Source organism: Panthera tigris, chromosome E3 (assembly GCF_018350195.1).
Source record: "Panthera tigris isolate Pti1 chromosome E3, P.tigris_Pti1_mat1.1, whole genome shotgun sequence".
NCBI lineage: Eukaryota > Metazoa > Chordata > Mammalia > Carnivora > Felidae > Panthera > Panthera tigris.
The window spans coordinates 16,023,523-16,043,523 of record NC_056675.1 but is presented as its reverse complement, the minus strand read 5'-3'; the positions used below and the strand labels follow the sequence as shown (position 1 = coordinate 16,043,523).

At 40.6% G+C, this 20,001-nt stretch overlaps 1 pseudogene; it reads right to left on the bottom strand.

Moving 5' to 3' along the window:
- Positions 1-5,096: 5,096 nt before the first annotated feature.
- On the bottom strand, positions 5,097-6,184 carry LOC102969830 (annotated as a pseudogene).
- Between the last annotated feature and the right edge of the window lie 13,817 nt (positions 6,185-20,001).

Genomic DNA, 20,001 nt, shown 5'->3' with positions numbered 1-20,001 from the left:
GAGGTATATCAGTTAAAAAAAAAAAAAAGACACAAAGATTCCTGTCTTCATGGAGCTCACATTATGGCGGAGGGATGACCAACAATAAATCTAGTAGATAGGTAAAGCATGTTAAAGTTGATAAGTATTTTGGAAAAAAAGAAAACCTAGGGTAAGGTAAGAGAATCATTAATGCTAGACAAAGTCATGGCTTCCCAAAGATGCCCATGTCCTAATGTCTGAGACCTGTGTATATATTACCTTAAATAGCAAAAGGCACTTTGTAGATATGATGAAGGATTTTATATGAGGAGTTTATCCTGGACTATCTGGGTCAACCCAATGTAATCAAGGGTCCTTTTAAGGGAAAGAGGGAGGGTAGGAGAGCCAGAGTTGGAGAAGGAGATGTGGCAATGGAAGCGGGGGTGAGGGAGATTTGAAAATGCCATGGTGCTGACTTTGAAGATGGAAAGGCCATGAGCCCAGGAATGCAGGAGGCTTCAGGAAGCTGGGAAAAGCAAGGAAATAGATTCTCTTTGGAGACTCCAGAAGGAATGCAGCCCTGCTGACACCTTGATTTTAGTCCTATAAGACTTAATTTGGATTTTTTACCTCCCGGATCTGTAAGATAATCAATTTGTGTTTTTTTAAGCAACTTTTTAACGGTAATTTGTTACAGCAGCAATTGGAAATTAATAGTGGGAATGAGCACAGAAAGTAATAGAAAATAGAATGGGTTAACCTTACTAAAGTGAACATAAAGCAATGGCTTGCAGGAGGTGAAGGAGCCAGCCAGGGAACTGAGGGAAGAACATTTCAGGCAGAAGGAACAAAGTAAAGGCCCTAAGAGCTGTCAGGTGTGTCTGAGGCTCAGGAAGGTGGCCAACGGAGCAGAGAGAGTGAGGGAGAAGTAGGGAAGAAGTCTAGAGGGTTGACGAGCAGGGATCAGGGCAGATCATGTGAGCCCTTGGAGGTCAATGCCAGGACTTTGGCTTTTACTTTCAGATGGAAATCCCAAGAGGGTTCTGAGCAGAGAAGTGACACAATCTGTCTCCTGATTTAAAAGGATCCTCTGACTGCCGAGTTGAAAAGAGACTGCAGGAAGATTTGGGTAGAAGCAGGGAGACCATAGCAATATCCGGGTGGGACATGATAGTGGTTCCGACCAAGGTCAGAGAAGTGGTCAGATCCCGGATAACTTTAAGATCAACAGGATTTCCTTCCTAACAGACTGGATGTGGAGTGTGAAGTAAGATGAGGTCAAGGTTGAGTTTTAGTCTTGTGAAATTCTTAAATGATTTTTGAAAATAATACTGTCTTTCCCAACCTACCGACTACAGGAAGCTAGATTAAAGAAATCTCAAGTCAGACCAGTCCCTTTTCAGCTAAGCAGCCCTTGCAACACCACAGCCACTCAGTCGGATTTGTGAGGCTAAGACTTAGGAGACTCCCACGTAGTTGATTTAACCAATTATATCTCATCATTCTTGATACTCTTATATATATGTGGTACAGGGGATTCTTTGAACAGCTTATAACATCTTATTGGTTCTCTCATTAATTTTTCCCTCATCAGTTCTGGTTAATGAGGAAATGAAATTAAGTTGTTTGCATGCTTTATCCAAGATTTGTGTCATACGGGCTAAATCAAATCAAGTCTTGAGCAAATGTGAAATTACGGCTTCTTTAGCATGGAACATTCTAGGTATCATTATTGAAGAAGATGTCATTTAAAAAATAGTCTTTAATAAACAGCTGCTATTGTTTCACACTACTTGCTATTTAGGCGCTTTGAATCTTTTCACGAGAAGGCACAGAAGGAAAGTAGACTACTGGCTTTTGTAATGGATTTAGCATTCATAATTTGACTCTGCAATGACTGCCTTCCAGAGTTGTAATTTTACAAGTGAAGTTTCAGAAGCCACTTAGCTAGTGACTTAGCTAACTAGCCACCCAGCATTACGTCTCAGTGCTCTTTTGTTTTTCCCTACTCCTCTTAAAACTGGGTCACAAACAATAAAAACTTGCTCTGCTTTTTAACAACAGCTTTACTGAGCTATAATTCACATGCCATGCAATTCACTTATTTAAAGTGTCCAATTCAGTGGTTTTTAGAATATCCAGAGTTGTACATCCTTCGCCACAATCAATTTTTACCTACCATCTTACCCTATGAAGAAACCTGCCGTCCCTTTCCTCCTATTTTTCCCATTCCTCTGTGCTGTGCTTTAGGCTAACTTACTTTCTAACTAACTTACTTTCTGTCTCTATAGATCTGCCTAATCTGGACATTCCAAGTGAATGAAATTGTACAATATGTGGTCTTTTGTGATCGGCTTCCTTCACTAGGCATAGCATTTTCAGGGTTCATCCATGTTGCGCCATATACCAGTATTTCTTTTCTTTTATGGCTGAATAATAGTCCGTTGTATGGATAGACCACATTTTGTTTATTCACTTATCATTGATGGACATTTGATTTATTTCCACCTTTGGTCTACTATGCAAAACGCTGCTATGAACATTCATGTGCAAATTTTTGTGTGGACATATGTTTTTATTTCTCTTGGGTATAACCTAGGAATGAAACTGTTGCATCATGTGGCGACCGTATACTTAACCTTAGGAAAAAAATGTCAGACTGTTTTCCAGAATGGTTGCACCATTCTATATCCCCACCAGCAATGTATCAGGGTTCCAATTCCTCCACTTCTTCACCAACATTTGTTATTGTCTTTTTTGTCATAGTAATCCTAGTGGTGTCAAGTGGTATTTCTTTTTTTTTTTCTCAGTTAATCACAATGGGAATTTAGTTATTTAATGCATCCACTAATCTAATGTCACCAATAAAATCTAAGCAGCTGTATTACAAAACTGGGTTATATTCAGTGGACATGCATTAATAATCTGTACAACTTAAGGGGCGCCTGGGTGGCTCAGTCAGTTAAGCGTCAACTTCAGCTCAGATCATGATCTCATGGGTTGTGAGTTTAAGCTCCGTGTCGGGATCTGTGTGGACAGTCTCAGGGCCTGGAGGCTGCTTGGGATTCTGTGTCTCCCTGTCTCCCTCTCTCTCTGCCCCTCCCCACCTCAGGCTCTGTCTCTCTCAAAAAAGTAAATAAGTATTAAAAAATTAAAAAAATAATAATCCATATAGTTTAACATTACACCAGAAAAGGAATTGAATACAAAAATTTCCCTTGATTTTTGGTGGTCACCAAATTTCATGGCACAGGTTACCAATAAAACTGTAAAAACAGATTTTAAATATTTTCAATAATACGTTAAAAAAAATAATGAACCAGTAAGTTTTCATATTGGGCTGAAGACTTAAAACATGAAGCTGGCCCCAATCTGTCAAAAATGACAAATAAATATTTACAATGACTAAATATGTTATTTAAATGCAATGATACTGGAGGACTACTCACTTCTGGCGAAAAAACAAAAACAAAACAAAACAAAACAAAAAAACCCTTTGGGGTTAATTTCTCAATGCAAACAAGTCTTCATAAATACTGTGATAATATAAACTTGGAAACATACCTGGAATCAGGACAATGATGAAAAAATAACACACAGGCAATCTTATTTCTGATCTGTCTTCATAAAGCCAAATGCCCAACACTGTCCTTCAATATAAAACTAAATTAAGAAAAGGAGAATGACTTTACCCAACTTGCTGACATTCTTCCAGAGAATTTTCTTTCACTAGGGCAAATCTCAAGCCCCATTAACTTGCTTCTCTGGAGTGTGATTAGCACAGCACCAAATTTATAAACTGATAGGACCACCCAAAATGCTGAATACGCTTTTCAAACAGAAACAAACTATTTTTTTTTCCAATTGTTAGTTCCACGTGCCACATTATTCTTGAAACTTACATGGTTACCAATAAGAAAAGAATAAGGGAAACTTTGAACATATCTTCTCATTAAAGAATAAAGTGCAGGGCACCTGGGTGGCTCAGTCAGTTGGGCAGCCAACTTCGGCTCAGGTCATGATCTCATGGTCTGTGGGTTCGAGCCCTGCGTCAGGCTCTGCTGGCAGCTCGGAGCCTAGAGCCTTCTGATTCTGTGTCTCCCTCTCTCTCTGCCCCTCCCCTGCTTGCTGTCTCTCTGTCTCTCTCTCAAATAATAAACATTAAAAAAAAAAAAAAAGGATGAAGTGCAAAATATCTCCATATCTCTGGTATTTTAATAGGAGAAAGCATCAAATACATATAATAAAGGGACTGAAGTAACAAAAAAGCTAATACAAAAAAAGTCCTCTTTAAATCTACACTTGAAGACTACATAAGACCAATTTAATTTTCCTTTCTTCCGTGAAATCTGTAAATGAACCAAGTTGTCATAGAACTTGACATTTTGTTTGTTTCTCTTCCCCAAGATCAGAAATTCCAAAATTAGAAAGAAAAAATGGAAAAAAATAACACTGCATGGCAAATGGACACTAAGTTCATAAAGAACCTTTTTAAAAAATGAGATATTATGAAAGAAAATACCATGAAAATAATAATCTTATGAAAATTGTTTTTTAGGCACAGTGAATTAAAAAAAAATTTAATGTTTATATTTGAGAGACAGAGAGAGACAGCATGAGCAGGAGAGGGGCAGAGAGAGAGAGGGAGACCCAGAATATGAAGCAGGTTCCAGGTTCTGAGCTGTCAGCACAGAGCCCGACGCCGGACTCAAACTCACAAGCCACCGTGAGATCATGACCTGAGCGGAAGTTGAACGCTCAACCGACAGCCACCCAGGCACCCCTAGGCACAGTGAATTTGAGCCTTGGTCTTCGTGAAGACACTACAGCTTATATAGGAAACTATAAATATATAAGACTCTAGGGGAAAAAGTCAAAATACATATTACTTAACATTCTGTAAGCCTAAGAAAAATCTTGAGCGGAGGGAAAAGGATAGCCAACTGAATCATCACTTAAGGCACAGAACTGTGGGGGCACCTGGCTGGCTCAGTCAATAGATCATGTTACTCTTGATCTCAGGGTTGTGAGTTCAAGCCCCACGTTGGGTGTAGAGATTACTTAAAATATTTTAAAAAAGAAAAGAATACAGAACTATGAAAAATTTCTGGGTCAGAAGGGTGTTCCAGATGAAATCAGAGTTTGTGAAAACATACAACTTGTAAAAGCTCCTTTGTGGGTGCATAATAAAGTCCCATGTGTTTGTTCTCTTTCCAGTATTATTCATTGACCAATTCCAAAGAAAAAGAGCCATTTGATACAGTGAACTGCCCGCTGGCTGTTGCTATGTAAATGGTCTACTGCTTCTCACTGGCTGTATCAAGGGTCACCTGCTTTGATTCTCCTTTGTTTTCAAGTTCTTCCAAAGCTAACCTTTCAGCCAGAGACTTGGATTAAGTGATCAACAGTGGCATCACCTGAAGTTTTGAGGTATCTTCTCTGTGCACTATTATCTTTCTCCATTAGTGTGGGGGGAGTCCTGAATACTTACTCAATTTCACTGGCACCATCCACTACTGGATCAATTGCCACTGTTGCACTGCTCTTATCAAGCTCAAGCTGGGAATCATCAGATGTTTTGGTCTGTTTGGTACTAGGTCCTGCTTCCTGATTACTGTGTGCAGAAGCATTGCTACAGTGAAGAACTGTCACCAGTGTCTTCTGCTCCACTACTATCTTCAATCTGTTGTTTCTTGCCTCTCTGTAGTCTGTTCCTGGCCTGTATCTTCCGTCCTTCCTGAGTGTTGTGACTGAGTGCCTGCTGATTATTGCTTGTTGATCCCGGCTAATACTCTCTCTTGATGAACTTCACACTCATCACAACTTGGATAACTTTTGCTGATGAGTGCATCAAAGTTTGAGGCTGGTCTTAGTGATTTTTTAGAAACTAGCCTTTTCCTACAGGTAGGGCATTCTTTATCGCCACTTCCGAGGGCTGTGGTAATGCAGTCTGCACAAAACCTATGTAAACACTCCTTTGCTCTTCATGGTGTTCTTCAAAATATCCAAACAAATTGGACACATTAGTTCTTTGTGTAGACTTGGAAGTGAAACCACAATGTCCAAGTCATCCGTTATTGCCTCCTGAGGTGTTGGTTGTAATTCCTATAAGCTGAGTTCCCATTTTGCTTACTGGTTGAATTCCATTTGTCTGCACAGCCTGAGAGGTCTCAGCTCCTGCCTCAGCCCTGGACTCGCTGGCTGTGGCCAGACCCAGACTCATGTACGAGCCGTACAATATGAGAACGTATTTCTTAATGAAAAATGGCCTGAAATGAAAGTCAGTGGTAGATCTGGTGACTGAAATCTAGGAAAAGCTAAGAGGCATCTCATCATTTTTTAGCCAGAAGACTATTTTATAACTGACTTTCGAATCCTGAATATATAGGGATCATTAAGAGCCTGAAGGATGACTTAAAATTTTCAACTGAACTACACTAACATGATATTCATGAACCTGGGGGTGGGGGTGTGTGTGAAGGCCTCAGGACTGGACCCTGTGAATGCCAAGAATCTACTCTAGGTTTGAATCCCAAATTTCCCTTGTCACAGAGGCAGTACTCTAAAAATCTTGCTGTTAACTATCACCTTGCTTCAGTGGCAGGGTAATCCTTGAGCTATTCATTTGTGCTTTAGTCTCACTGCCATAGGAGACTCAAACAAAGGTGAGATATTTTTACATTCTTTGCTTCTCTATCCAAGTAGCCTCTGTGTTCTGAGTTTGGGCTCCCCATCCTTAGAGAGTTCCTGATGGCTTTTATGTTGCAAAGCTGGGGAAAGAGAGAGTGCAGGTAGGGTTGCCAGATAACATATGGGATGCTCAGTTAAATTTGTATTTCAGATAAACTAGTAATGATTCTTTAGTCTAAGTACACCCCCCCCCAATTATTTGTTATCTGACATACAGATTTAGCTACACATTCTATATTTATGTTTGCTCAATTTGACAACCCAAGTGGAGAATAAAATTTATAGCTCCAGGAGCCCTTACCCAGGAGCCATAAGGCTTTTGTCTGGGGGAGTACAAATCAGTTCAAGAGACTGCATTGAGGGTGCAGGAAGTGGAATGGTAAACTCAAGATTTGGAGTATTGGGGATGGCCTCTAGGGTTGGATTCATTTAGGGTCTGGGACCTGTGCTTTAATGCCACGTGATTCCAGAGAGAGTCCAGCCTGCCCAGAGAGCTGGCAGTGGGCATGGGTGTTGTGGAAGCTAAAGAGTTTAGTGGCTGGGGAGCCACACTGCCCAAACCCCTGCCAAATAATCCAACATTGTTGTATGACTCAAGAGAGGGAGCAACAGGGGCAAATAGGATTTATCTGATACATTTAAAGTTCTTAGGTCAGTGCTTGGCACAAAGTAAGTGCTTTAGTGAACATTTAGGGCAAATGGAGTAATATGATATTTCTTGAATTTCCATAGCATACACCAAAATAATACTCATTGCACTTCTATCAGAGAAGTTTCTTTAGGTCCCTCCTTTTCTGAATGTCCATGGATTTTGCTCTCGTAGGGCATATCTACTTTGGCACCAGGCATGGCAGTCACAGAATCCCTATAGCATCAATTTCACTGGCCAAATACAGAAAAATACATACTATTTGAGCACCATAAGAATATCACAGCACCATCTAAAAATGTTCTCAGCCTGTTTTTAAGCATTCTTCAGCACAATATTTTAGCACAGCTATTTGGAGAGTCTCTTGGAGGTTTGTGAAAAAGGAATGTGACCAGTATTTTTCAGTTTACTCAGCCTAATTACTAAATGATTAATAATAAAATCACTTCTATACCTTGAGGTATATGTGTGATTTTGAACATGGTGGATCCTTAAGGTAGCATGTGAAGAGTGGAGACTGAATGCTCCTCATCTGCTGTGAGCAAATCTGCCAGACAGATGAGCTCCAGAAGGTCATTCAGCCTCTTTGAGCTACAGTTTCTCATTTGGGCTCAGAATTAAATATCACTAAGGTTCTTTCCAATGCAAAGAGAATGCTATTGGCTATTCAAAGACCTAGATTTAGTCCTGGCTTTGCCAGTTATTAGCTGTGTGACCTTGGGCAAATTATAAAACCTCTTTCAACCTCTGACTTCTCACTTGTAAAATGGAGATAATAACACTTCCCAGGTTGTTCCAAGGGCCAAATAAACCAATATATGGGATAATACTTTCTAATAAGTCACAAAGTAATAAATTAATGCAGAGGCATCAATCTCTATTTTTAAGAGTAGCTGATCATAAAGCAAAACAAAATAAAGTGGTTTTTATTTGTGGTTTTGAGTTTCTTTAAAAGTCACAAAACCAGAAAAATTATAAACGTACTTACTGGACCTTTATAGCAACAGGCATTTAGTTTAAAATATTAATGATTTATAGTACACAAAATGGTGCACTCTGGGAATTCTTGGCCATGGTGAAGGAATAGAGCTATCAGCTCTGATATAGAGGAACAATGAGCCAACACTAAGGAACAGCTGGGCAATTGGTTTCCAGCAAGGCACAAAACACAACCTATCAGATGGCCATGAAACATTTTGCTTCTTGGGACCTAAAAAAATCATACTTCTCACTGAGGACAATCCCTAAAGAATCAAATTGTATACAACAATTTTGATAGGCTCTCTGGTGTGTGGGGAGTGGAAGGAGGGATAATTTTAGGTAAAAAGAAATCTGCTTAACTATTCCATGACCTGAATAATTTAGGCATACAATGCATTGAAATGAAGTTGGAAGTCCTAGCACAATGGACTGACATTCTTGGTAATGCATTTTCTTCTACTGAGAGTCTCTAGACTGCTCCATGGGATCCCAGGATTCATTAGAAGTTGCAGCAGGGCCAAGGGAAAATTCCCACGGGTTATTAGAAATTGGATGTATGTATTCGGTTTGATTATATATTATATCTGTTTGGGATATATGATAATTAGCTAATGTCAGTTAGTCAATTAGTGATGGGGTTATTAGTTACTGACTAATAGATGCAGACTTTAGTAGAAGCCTACTGTGTGCTAGGCTTTGTGTCAGGAGCTGGAAACACAAAGTTAAGTAGGACTGGTCTTCACATCAACTAGCTCACAGAGTGGTGGAGGAGAATGATATAAAAACAGATACTGTATTTATAACTCAAGGTGTTAACTGCATACATCTGGATTCTGCCACTTCTGTTTATTCTTTCTGAATCCTGGTTTTCTCATCTGTGAAATGGGAGTAATAACACCGCCCTTACAGTATGTGCGTAGTTGTATGCATAGAGCCTGGCTCCTGATGTCTCCTTGTGTTCTCCCCACCCCTACATGGAGAGTGGCTTGGCAATGGGAAAGGCCATGCCTTCTTTTTGACTGACTGATTTCATACGGCTTTTTCAGTTTACAAGGAAGAGCCGGGCAACCTGAAAACTGGGAGACTTCTTGTAAGGAATTCTAATAGCCAGTCAGCTACTCTGTTATTCTTGGGGTCTTTATCTCTCTCTCTCTCTCTCTCTCTCTCTCTCTCTCTCTCTCTCTCTCTCTCTCTTTCTCTCTCTGATTTCCCTCATCAGCCATCTCTGGGTTTTGATTTAATCCATTAGCCATCTTCCAAAGGAAGACCCATGATTGGAAGACTCAATTAGATGGGAGATGACTTACCATCCAATATAGAAGACCCACCACAGGTGCACACTCTGGTCCAGGGAAGTCTGTCCAATGTAGCTAGACATTTTCTTTCAAAGCCCAAAATGAACAAAGCCTGATATTTTTCTAAGATTTTATTTTTTTTTTTTAATTTTTTTTTCAACGTTTTTTATTTATTTTTGGGACAGAGAGAGACAGAGCATGAACGGGGGAGGGGCAGAGAGAGAGGGAGACACAGAATCAGAAACAGGCTCCAGGCTCCGAGCCATCAGCCCAGAGCCTGACGCGGGGCTCGAACTCACAGACCGCGAGATCGTGACCTGGCTGAAGTCGGACGCTTAACCGACTGCGCCACCCAGGCGCCCCATCTAAGATTTTATTTTAATTCTAGTTAGTTTTATTTTAATTCCATACAGTGTTATATTAGTTGCAGGTGTACAATATAGTAATTCAATACTTCCATATGTTACCCTGTGCTCATCACAGGTGAGCTTCTTAACCCTCAAGACTTACTTAACCCATCCCCCCAGTCTCCTTCCCTCTGGCAACCATCAGTTTGTTCTGTATAATTAAGAATCTGTTTCTTGCTTTGTCTCTTTCTTCTTTTTTCCCCTTCGCTTGTTTGTTTTGTTTCTTAAATTCCACATATGAATGAAATCCATGGTATTTGACTTTCTCTGACTGATTTCGCTTAGCATAATACTCTCTAGCTCCATCCATGCTGTTGAAAATGGCAAGATTTCATTCTTTTGTATGGCTGAGTACTATTCCATTGCATATACACCATTTCTTCTTTATCCATTCAGTAGTTGGTGGACATTTGGGCTGTTTCCATAATTTGGCTGTTGTAGATAATGCTGCTATAAACATAGGGGTGCACATATTCCTTCAAATTAGTATTCTTGTATTCTTTGGGTAAATACTTAGTGCAGTTGCTGAATCATAGGGTAGTTGTATTTTTATTATTTTTTCTTTTTACTGCATTTCTTTTTTTTTCCAATATATGAAATTTATTGTCAAATTGGTTTCCATACAACACCCAGTGCTCATCCCAAAAGGTGCCCTCCTCAATACCCATCACCCACCCTCCCCTCCCTCCCACCCCCCATCAACCCTCAGTTTGTTCTCAGTTTTTAAGAGTCTCTTATGCTTTGGCTCTCTCCCACTCTAACCTCTTTTTTTTTTCCTTCCCCTCCGGGTAGTTCTATTTTTAACTTTCTGGGGAAACTCCATACTGTTCGCCAGAGTGGCTGCACCAGTTTGCATTGCCACCAACAGTGCAAGAGGGTTCCCCTTTCTCCACATCCTCACCAACACCTATTGTTTCTTGATTTTTTATTTTAGCTATTCTAACAGGCGTGAGGTGATATTTCATTGTAGGTTTGATTTTCATTTCCCTGATGATGAGTGATGTTCAACATCTTTTCTTGTGTCTGTTGGCAATCTGTATGTTTTCTTTGGAGAAATGTCTCTTTCTTTTCATGTCTTTTCATCTTTAACCCATTTTTTATTTGGATTGTTCATTTTTTGGGTGTTGAGGTGTGTAAGTTCTTTATATATTTTGGATGCTAACCCTTTATCAGATATGTCATTTGCAAACATTTTCTGCCATTCTGTAGGTTGCCTTGTAGTTTTGTCGATAGTTTCTCACTGTGCGGAAGCTTTTTATTTTGATGAAGTTCCAATAGTTTACTTTTGCTTTTATTTCCCTTGCCTCAGGAGACATATCTAGAAAAATGTTGCTATGGCCACTGTCTAAGAGGGTACTGCCTGTGTTCTCCTCTAGAATTTTAATGGTTTTCTGTCTCACATTTAGGTCTTTAACCATTTTGAATTTATTTTTGTGTATGGTGTAAGAAAGTGGTCCAGTTTCATTCTTTTGCATGTTGTCATCCAGTTTCCCCAACATCATTTGTTGAGGAAACTATCTTTTCCCATTGGATATTCTTTCCTGCTTTGTTGAAGATTAATTGGCCATATAATTGTGGGGATATATTTGTATTTTCTGTTCTGTTCTATTGACCTATGTGTCAGTTTTTGTGCCAGTATTATACTGTTTTGATTACAACAGCTTTGTAATATAACTTGAAGTCTGAAATTGTGATGCCTCCAGCTTTTGTTTGTTTTTTTTTTTTCCCCCAAGGTTGTTTTGGCTATTTAGGGTCTTTTGTGGTTCCATACAGGTTTTAGGATTGTTTGTTCTAGTTCTATGAAAAATGCTGTTGGCATTTTGATAGAGATTGCATTAAATGTGTAGATTGCTTTGGGTAGTATAGACATTTTAACAATATTTGTTCTTCCAATCGACGAGCATGGAATGTCTTTCCCTTTCTTTGTGTCATTTTCAATTTCTTTCATCAGTGTTTTATAGTTTTCAGAGGACAAGTCTTTTCACCTCTTTCATTAGGGTTATTCCTAGGTATCTCACTATTTTGGGTGACCTCTCTTTCTGCTGCTTCATTATTGGTATATAGCAATTTAACATATTTATGCCATATTATTTTTTTAGTTTATATATCACTTATTTCTGCTCTAATATTTATTATTTTCTTCCTTCTGTTTGTTTTAGGTTTTGCTTGTTCTCTTTCTAGCTCCTTTAGACCCAAGATTAGGTTGTTTGAGATTTTTCTTGCTTATTAAGGTAGACCTGTATTGCTATAAACATCCCTCTTAGACCCTCTTTTGCTGCATCCCAGAGATTTTGGACCATTGTGCTTACATTTCATTAAGGTTGCTATTTTTCAAAATAGCAATAAGGGCTAGTGTAAATGACTTGTAAGCTTCTGGCTGTAAGACACAGACTTAAGAACTGAAGAGTTTGTTGATTTGGGGACACACAATAACTACTCGAAATTGTTCACATAAAATCTGCTTTACATTGTCACTTATTTTATCCTCACAGCAACCCAAGGAAAGTGAGGATTATTACACTCAAGAGATAACACAACTGGGGCTTGCAGAGCTTAATGAAGTTGTTTCAGTGCTAACCAGGTTGTGATGGGTAAGTTCTGTTGGAATCCCAAGCCTCTGTGATGTCATGAGGGCTTTCTCTTCTGGGACCTACTCAGGAAACCTTTTCTGAAGTCAGTACCAGCACTGGTTATATTTCTTATTGCTCACTGGTTTGTTTTTATCTTTTTTTAAAATATTTTTTTTAATGTTTATTTATTTTTAGAGAGAGAGAGATGGAGTCACAGAATCCAAAGCAGGCTCCAGGCTCTGAACTGTCAACACAGAGCCTGTTGCATTGCTTGAACTCATGAGCCATGAGAGGGGAAAGGATGACCTGAGCCAAAGTTGGATACTGAACTGGCTGAGCCACCCAGGCACCCCAGTTTATTTTTATCTTTAGGACATTCAGGGAACTGCTTATTTTGTTCCCTTATTTACAGTGGCTAATGGAAAGCTTTGAGTCAAAACTGTGGCCCTGAATATCAAGTGTCTAGGAATTCATGGCATGGATTTCATGTACTAGCTTTACTACTAGTCTCCTTGTTATTTGCCTACCTTTATTTTCTCCTTTTCGCATCATCTCACCCAGCCTTAGCCTGTTGACATGTTGTGTGTATCTTTGTGAACCATCTTAAATCCTTTCTGTTTCAAAGCTGGGCATAAGCAAATAAAAAATTCCTAGTAGGTATTTATTACATCATGATGACAGCTATGATCTCAACAGCTTCCACCTATACCACCCATTTCCATGGTCATTCCTAGAGTCATAGCTTTGAGTGGACCTTCTCCTTCATTCTAGCCTTGAACTCTAATATCTTATTTTCTACCTATTCCTTCTTCCCTGACTCCTTCAACCCACTTACTCTTCAACCTTCTTGACATCTTTAGTCAAGATGTCAACCTCCTTGACATCTTTAGCCTGGGCCATTAGTCCCCTCCTGGTTTCACTCCCTTTCCTAACTAAACCTCACCTCCTCTCTGAGACCCCACTTCTCTCTTCTTTGGTCCTCCTGAGCCCCAGCTCAACTGTGGGGCCCAATTGTGGATCACAACACCCACATGCCTTCCTTGGGCAACCTGACTGTGGCTGAAAAAAGCCACAGATGAGCATCAGCCTACCTTCTAGCCTTTGTGCTTCTTTGGCCTTTTCAGAGACCTTTCCCTGGGACCCTGATCAGATATCTCTCTGACCTATCTTACTCACATGGCCTATCTTGAAAGGCCTCCACTCCTCTTGAGTCCTTCTGTAGTGAGCATTTTTCAATGAATTCATCCTATCCCTGTGGCCACAATGATTGGTTCAAGGATGAGCATGAGACCATGCTCATGTAAGTTTGAGCCAGCTGATTAGTACCCTTAATTTCATCTGTACCCTTAATGCCTCCTTATTGTGTTATGTAACATAGGATTAGGATGTAGATATCTCTTTTGGGGTAACGTTATTCTGTCTACCACAGTGACTATGACTTTCAGGAGAAGGTGATGTCAAAGCTGACAAGAGTCAGATGAGCAGAAGCTAGCCCAGTTGAGGGTAGGTGGTTTAAGAAGAGTGTTCCAAGAAGAGGGGATAAAATACTCCAGAGGTTCCTTGAAGAGAGATTACAGGTCATCTGGGTTGTAGAGAAGAGATTCTGTCAACAACAGACAAAATAGAGAGGGGAAGTCAGTGATGCTACTTTACAAGGTAGGACAGAGCAGGGACTGTTAAGGAGTTTGGACTTCATGCAGAAGGCAAGGGGAATGTTATTTAAATGAGGGAGTGACATGATCAGATTCATGGAGTAGAGCCATTATTCAGGCAGCTGTGCAGAGGAGGAACTAATAGGACTCTGGATGGGAGTGATGGAGACCCCAAAAAGGGGAGGGGGCAGTGGAGATGGAGAGAATGAGTGGATGTATGTCTAAGAAAACAGAATCATGAGGGTTGGTGAACGGAGCTAAGGGTAATGCTTGGGTTTGTGTTTGGGCATCAGGTGCTTCTGTCTGTGTTTTTTAATGAGACAAAAGTGCAGAAATAGGTCATGTTTTGGGGGGTCTGTAATAAGATTCTTTTTGGACATGTTAAATTTGAGATGCTTGTGGCCATCCATCCTAGAGTCAATTCTAATGGATAAATACATTAAGTTAGAGTCTCAGAAGAGAAGTATAGAATGGAGATGCACAATTTTGCTGTGATCATCAAATAGATGAAAGCCTAGTGAAAGGATGATTTCACTCAGAGAGAGAAAATATAAGAGATCATAGGGTAAGGAGCACAAACATTGGAGGGGCTGGAAAGGCAGGGTAGGCCTCTGGCAACCGGAGAGGCCAGCATACTTTCCCTTCCTTCCTTCTTCTTCCCTTTCTTTCCTTTACTCCTTTATTGGCTTCTTTCTTTTCCCCTTCCTTGCTTCCTTCCCCTTCTACCTTTCCTTTCCTGCATTCTAATTCAGTTTAGGCTTGACAAGCCCAAATAAGGTGGTAATGGTGGCCTGTATGAGGATAGCATGAGTGGGGGGTGACAGGGGCAGCCCAGTGGGGTCAAGTGACTAGCTCCATGAAGGGATTCACCTCATAGAGACATGTATAACGGACACTGGGAGCCAGGTTTCTCACTGTTGAAGATAGATACAGATATGGAAAGGGGGAACTAGAATGAGCCCTGTGGTGTTGGCTTGGAATTGGAAGTATTGGCGCAAATTCATGCTTTATGATGTAGAGAGAGATCTAAGTGCAGGTTACAAAAATGTGTGTTGGGGCACAGTGGTATACATACAGTTATTCCCTGTGCCGTCCTGAGAGGTCCTGGGACCAGTGTCACCTACGAGCAATGAGCATGCCTAGTGCCCCAATCTTAGCTTCCAAATTCTACTCCCCACTAAAAGTAAACCAGAGATCCTTGAGAAATGACTAGTTTCAGACAAGGTTTGGGAAGAGAATGTATAAGATGGACCTGGAAAGTTTTATTGCAAAGAAAATGTTCAAGTCATGATGGGAACATGTCAAAAGACACAGAACTCACACTTGGCAAATCTGGGACAATTTGACCATCAAAATAAATAATGATAATTTGTTAAAAACTAATTAAAAATATAGACAGTCATGATTTAAATAATGAATAGATAATTCCCTTTCATATAGTAGAATGTACATTACCAAACTCAGAGAAAAACAAGAGGGGCTGGAGATAGGAGAGAGTCAAAGAAGTATAGTGGAAACCAAAAGAAAGAAATGTATTGGGAAGGCAGGAGGGATCAACGGCATTGACTATTTCTGACTGCACAAGAAAAGTAAATTCTAGAAAGGGTCTGGTGGAGTGAGGCCTGTGAAAGTCACTGGCAAGAATTGATGGAGTGGGTTGCAAGGGGAATGGGAAGTGAGAAATCAGAGACAGCAAGCACAGACAAGTCAATGAAGAAATCTGGCTGTGAAGTGGAGGAAAGAGGGGGATAGCAACAGGGGAACACACTGAGTTTAGGGAAGGCTTTTTAAAATGGAAGAAACATGAGTGAGTTATTTATTTATTTATTTATTTATTTATTTATTTATTTATTTATAATTTTTTTAAATGTTTATTTATTTTTGAGAGAGAGAGAGAGGGAGGGAGACACAGAATCTGAAGCAGGCTCCAGGCTCTGAGCGGTCAGCAAAGAGCCCAATGCGGGGCTCAAACTCACAAACCATGGGATCATGGCCTGAGCTGAAGTCGGTTGCCTAACCGACTGAGCCACCCAGGCGCCCCAGAAACATGAGTAACTTATATGCTAATGGGAAGGGACTGAAAAGGAGAGATGGACTAAAGATACAGGACAGTGGGAAAAAAATTGATAAGTGAGGTTCCAGAGAAGGCAAGAGGGAATTCACTGGATGGGGGATTAGCATTTTCTTTCTAGCCTGAGTGAAAATGATGAAGTAAAGGATAGTACATAGATTTAGGGGCAAAAAGTTGAGGAGGTTTCTGTCAATGATTTCCAAGTTTTTGTGAAATAGAAGATGGAGTCATTGTCTGCAAGTGAGGGACAGACTGCTGGGGTTAGGGACATGAAGAGCACAGAGAAGCATCTGAGGAACATGGGGGAAAAAACTGACTCAAGACATGCAGACAGCTTCTTGGAAGCATCAAGCATCCAGGGGAGGGTGGCAGTCTTGAAGTTACAGTGGCTCCAATCTGTGTGGTTGTGACAGTCTTTCTTCTGTCCCTCTCATACTGAGTCTGGAAATGTGGAAGATCCAGTTTCCCTTCTCTTCCTTCCACCCTCCCCTTCTTCTTTCTTTTCTTTCCTTGGCAGGTGGAAATGTATCATGTACCAGTTATCAATTGATAACTGTTCCAAATTCACCCTTCAAGGCCTGCTCTGTGAACATGGAAGTGGGTCCTTTAAATGTTTCCTTTGCCCGTTGACACAATATGAAACACTGTCAGTAGAGGAGGCTCGAGAAACACTGCAAGAGGAAGAGGAAGGGGCTTCCCGCCCCGCACCCCCCCCCCCCCGCCGGTTCTGGTGCACTTATTCCACAGACACAGAGCTTCCCAGCACCAGGCTCCTGTAGTGTTTCATGGTTAGTAGCACCTAATGGCCAGCAGCTTTCCCCAGCACTCCACTTGAGTGGCATATAGTAGAGTGCCTCCAGTGAGATATCTCTTAATTAACAGTTTAATCTAGGACTCTGGAGGTTAGATTTCTAACAAGTTCTGGAAGGCAGATTTCTAGCAGCTCCACCAGGGCTGCACCACAACAACTTTCTTCCATTCAATACCCCACAACTGTCTCTCCTCCAGAAAGTTCTGGATATCAGCCCTGAGGGCAGGGGATCCCTTCGTTGGGCACTCTATCTCAATCTAAGGATAGTAGCTACATCTTATATCTGCCATTCTCGTATTCTTTAAAGATCTTTTTACTTTTTACTGGCCAATCTCTCATTACTCTGATCCTCTGTTATAATAATTCTTTATATGAAACTTTACCTGTTCAACTTCTGTGTGGTTTATGTCTCCTGATTAGACCCTGACAGACACAGAATTGGTATCAGTAGTACCAGGATATAGACCCACAAAGATGGGGTTTGGTGATGAGTTTGGTCATGCCTTTGTCCTTGAGTGCAGTGCTGAGCTCCTTGTCAGTGGAAAACGAGATGTGGGTAATTTATGACATCAGTGACATCACAATTAATCAAGCTATCACTTATGCTTACTGTGATGAAATGTCAACTGAAGCACATGCCTTGGGGGTTAAGTGGATGCCGCACTTGACCTTCATGACATAATGAGGTCATGAAGACTATGGTGCGGGGTGGATTTTTGAGAGTGCACTTGAGCACTTACAGAAAGAAAACCAACAAGCTTAAGTGTTTAATACTCAACTTAAGTCATGGTCTGCGAACAGAAGAGTTGCCATAACAGCCTTAAAAGAATCTCTTATTTCTCCTATCCATGGGGCTAATTTTGAAAATTGAATACAAATTTAAGTGTGAGTTCCTGAATTACAAGAACTTACAGTCTCACCAAGTGAAAGTAAAAGTTTCCCATGTGAAACTAGGGCATTATGTAAAGTTGGGGCATCATTTGGTAAAGAATGGGATACTAAAACTTGGATTAGGAACATATACTTGGACTCAGATGAAACTGAAAATCTTTTGTGGAAGCTGAGAAGCCAAAAGTGAATTATATCAGTTATTATTAATTTATTGCCTCTCAGCTTTAGTGCTTTCTTCATTGTCTGCTCTGCAGAAATAAAGATGGGCCCTTTAAATATGTTCTCTTGGCCAGCGGTTATGATGTCCAGCATTGTCAGTAGAGGGTAACAGAGAAGACATTGCAGGAAGTTTTCCTTCTTGCTTCTGACCTGTTCCTGTTGGCAGACTTCTGTGACATAGGCAGTTTCTCCAATATCCAGCTCCTGCCTCATGGTTGGCTTCCTTATCCTGGATGCTGGTTCCACTCAGCCACATAGGCTAGAAACCTAAAAGTCATATGAAACTTGTCTGTTTCCCTTGCTGTCCTATATATTGACCATCAGGTCTGGTTGATTCTGTCTGCTAAATATTTCTCATCCTCTCTTCCCTCTGTCTCTGTCCTCACTCCCCAGTCAATTCCTATTCCCACTGCTTCAGTTGAAGGATTCGGATATCTCTTAACCTTGAGCCTCTTCCTGTATTTTCTTGTTTTTCTTTATTTTCTTTTATTTTATTTTAAGGTTATATATTTATTTTTGAGGGAAAGAGAAAGTGCAAGTTGGCGGAGAAAGAGAGGGAGAGAGAGACCACTCAAGCTCTGCATGGTCAGGAGAGATCTCATGAAACGTGAGATCATGACCTGAGCCGAAACCAAGAGTTGGAGGCTTAACCAACTGAGCCACCCGGCCTCCCCGTTCATTCTTTTTGTTTAATGTTTATTTATTTTTGAGAGAGAGAGAGAGAGCATGCATGCGAGTGAGCATGAGTGGGGGAGGGGCAGAGAGAGGGGGAGACAGAGCATCTGACAGCACAGAGCTGGATGAGGGGCTCCAAAGCACAAACCGTGAGATCATGACCTGAGCTAAAGTTGGATGCTTAACCGACTGAGCCACCTAGGTGACCCCTCTGCCTGTGTTTTCACCTCAAATTAATTCATTCTCCACACTTCAGAGTGATTTTACTGAAATAAAACCTGATCTTGTCATCCCCCGGCTTAAATTCTTCAAATGGGCTCATATTTTTTACAGCAGTGGGTTCCTGCATCCCCATCAGTAAAATGCTTTTGATCATGCAACCACAATATATGAATATAAAATATATACAAAAAGAAGAATGTAAATGGCCAAGGTAAAAATAAATATAAATAGAAGTTCTAGCATTTTCTTTCTATCCCTCAGTAGTCATTTTTGGAATCTCCTGGGGGAGCATTTGCCTACTCCAGATATCACTAATTAATTGGACAAAAGAATTGCTTAGCTTGACGTACAAAGCCCTCATGATGACTCTTATTTGACATTAAAACTGGACTTAAAACTTGTGCCACCTTCTTTACGTTTCCAGTTGAAGTTGGAGACTTCTGTCCAAGATCCCATAGTCCTTTTTTCATATTTTTTTCCATACCAGTTTTCATCAGTGGCAGCTTCAGAATCTCCGCCTCAGAAAACTTAGAGGCAGAAATTGGGTGGGGGTGGTTGGGTTTGGAGGGGGTTGCAGCTACCTGACTTGTCTTGAAGTTATGACACACCCCTTTCACTTAGATTATAGTGACTTAGGTTTATTCGACATGACTTTAGTGAGGGCTGTTAAATAAAGGTGATGAGGGTATCGAAACTTCTCAGCACCCACCTCCTGGCAAATCTGGGAGATTGGTGCAGGACTGTCAGGGTCTGTTAACAAAGAGCTCATCAGGAGGAAAGAGCACAAAGGCACAAATGTCTGGTTCAAAAGTGATGGGCCAGGGTCAAGGAAAAGTAAGTTTGAGAGGTCTGCTCAGTATGTTCCTTTAATCATCCATTTTCCTCCAGCACACAGTCATATTAAACT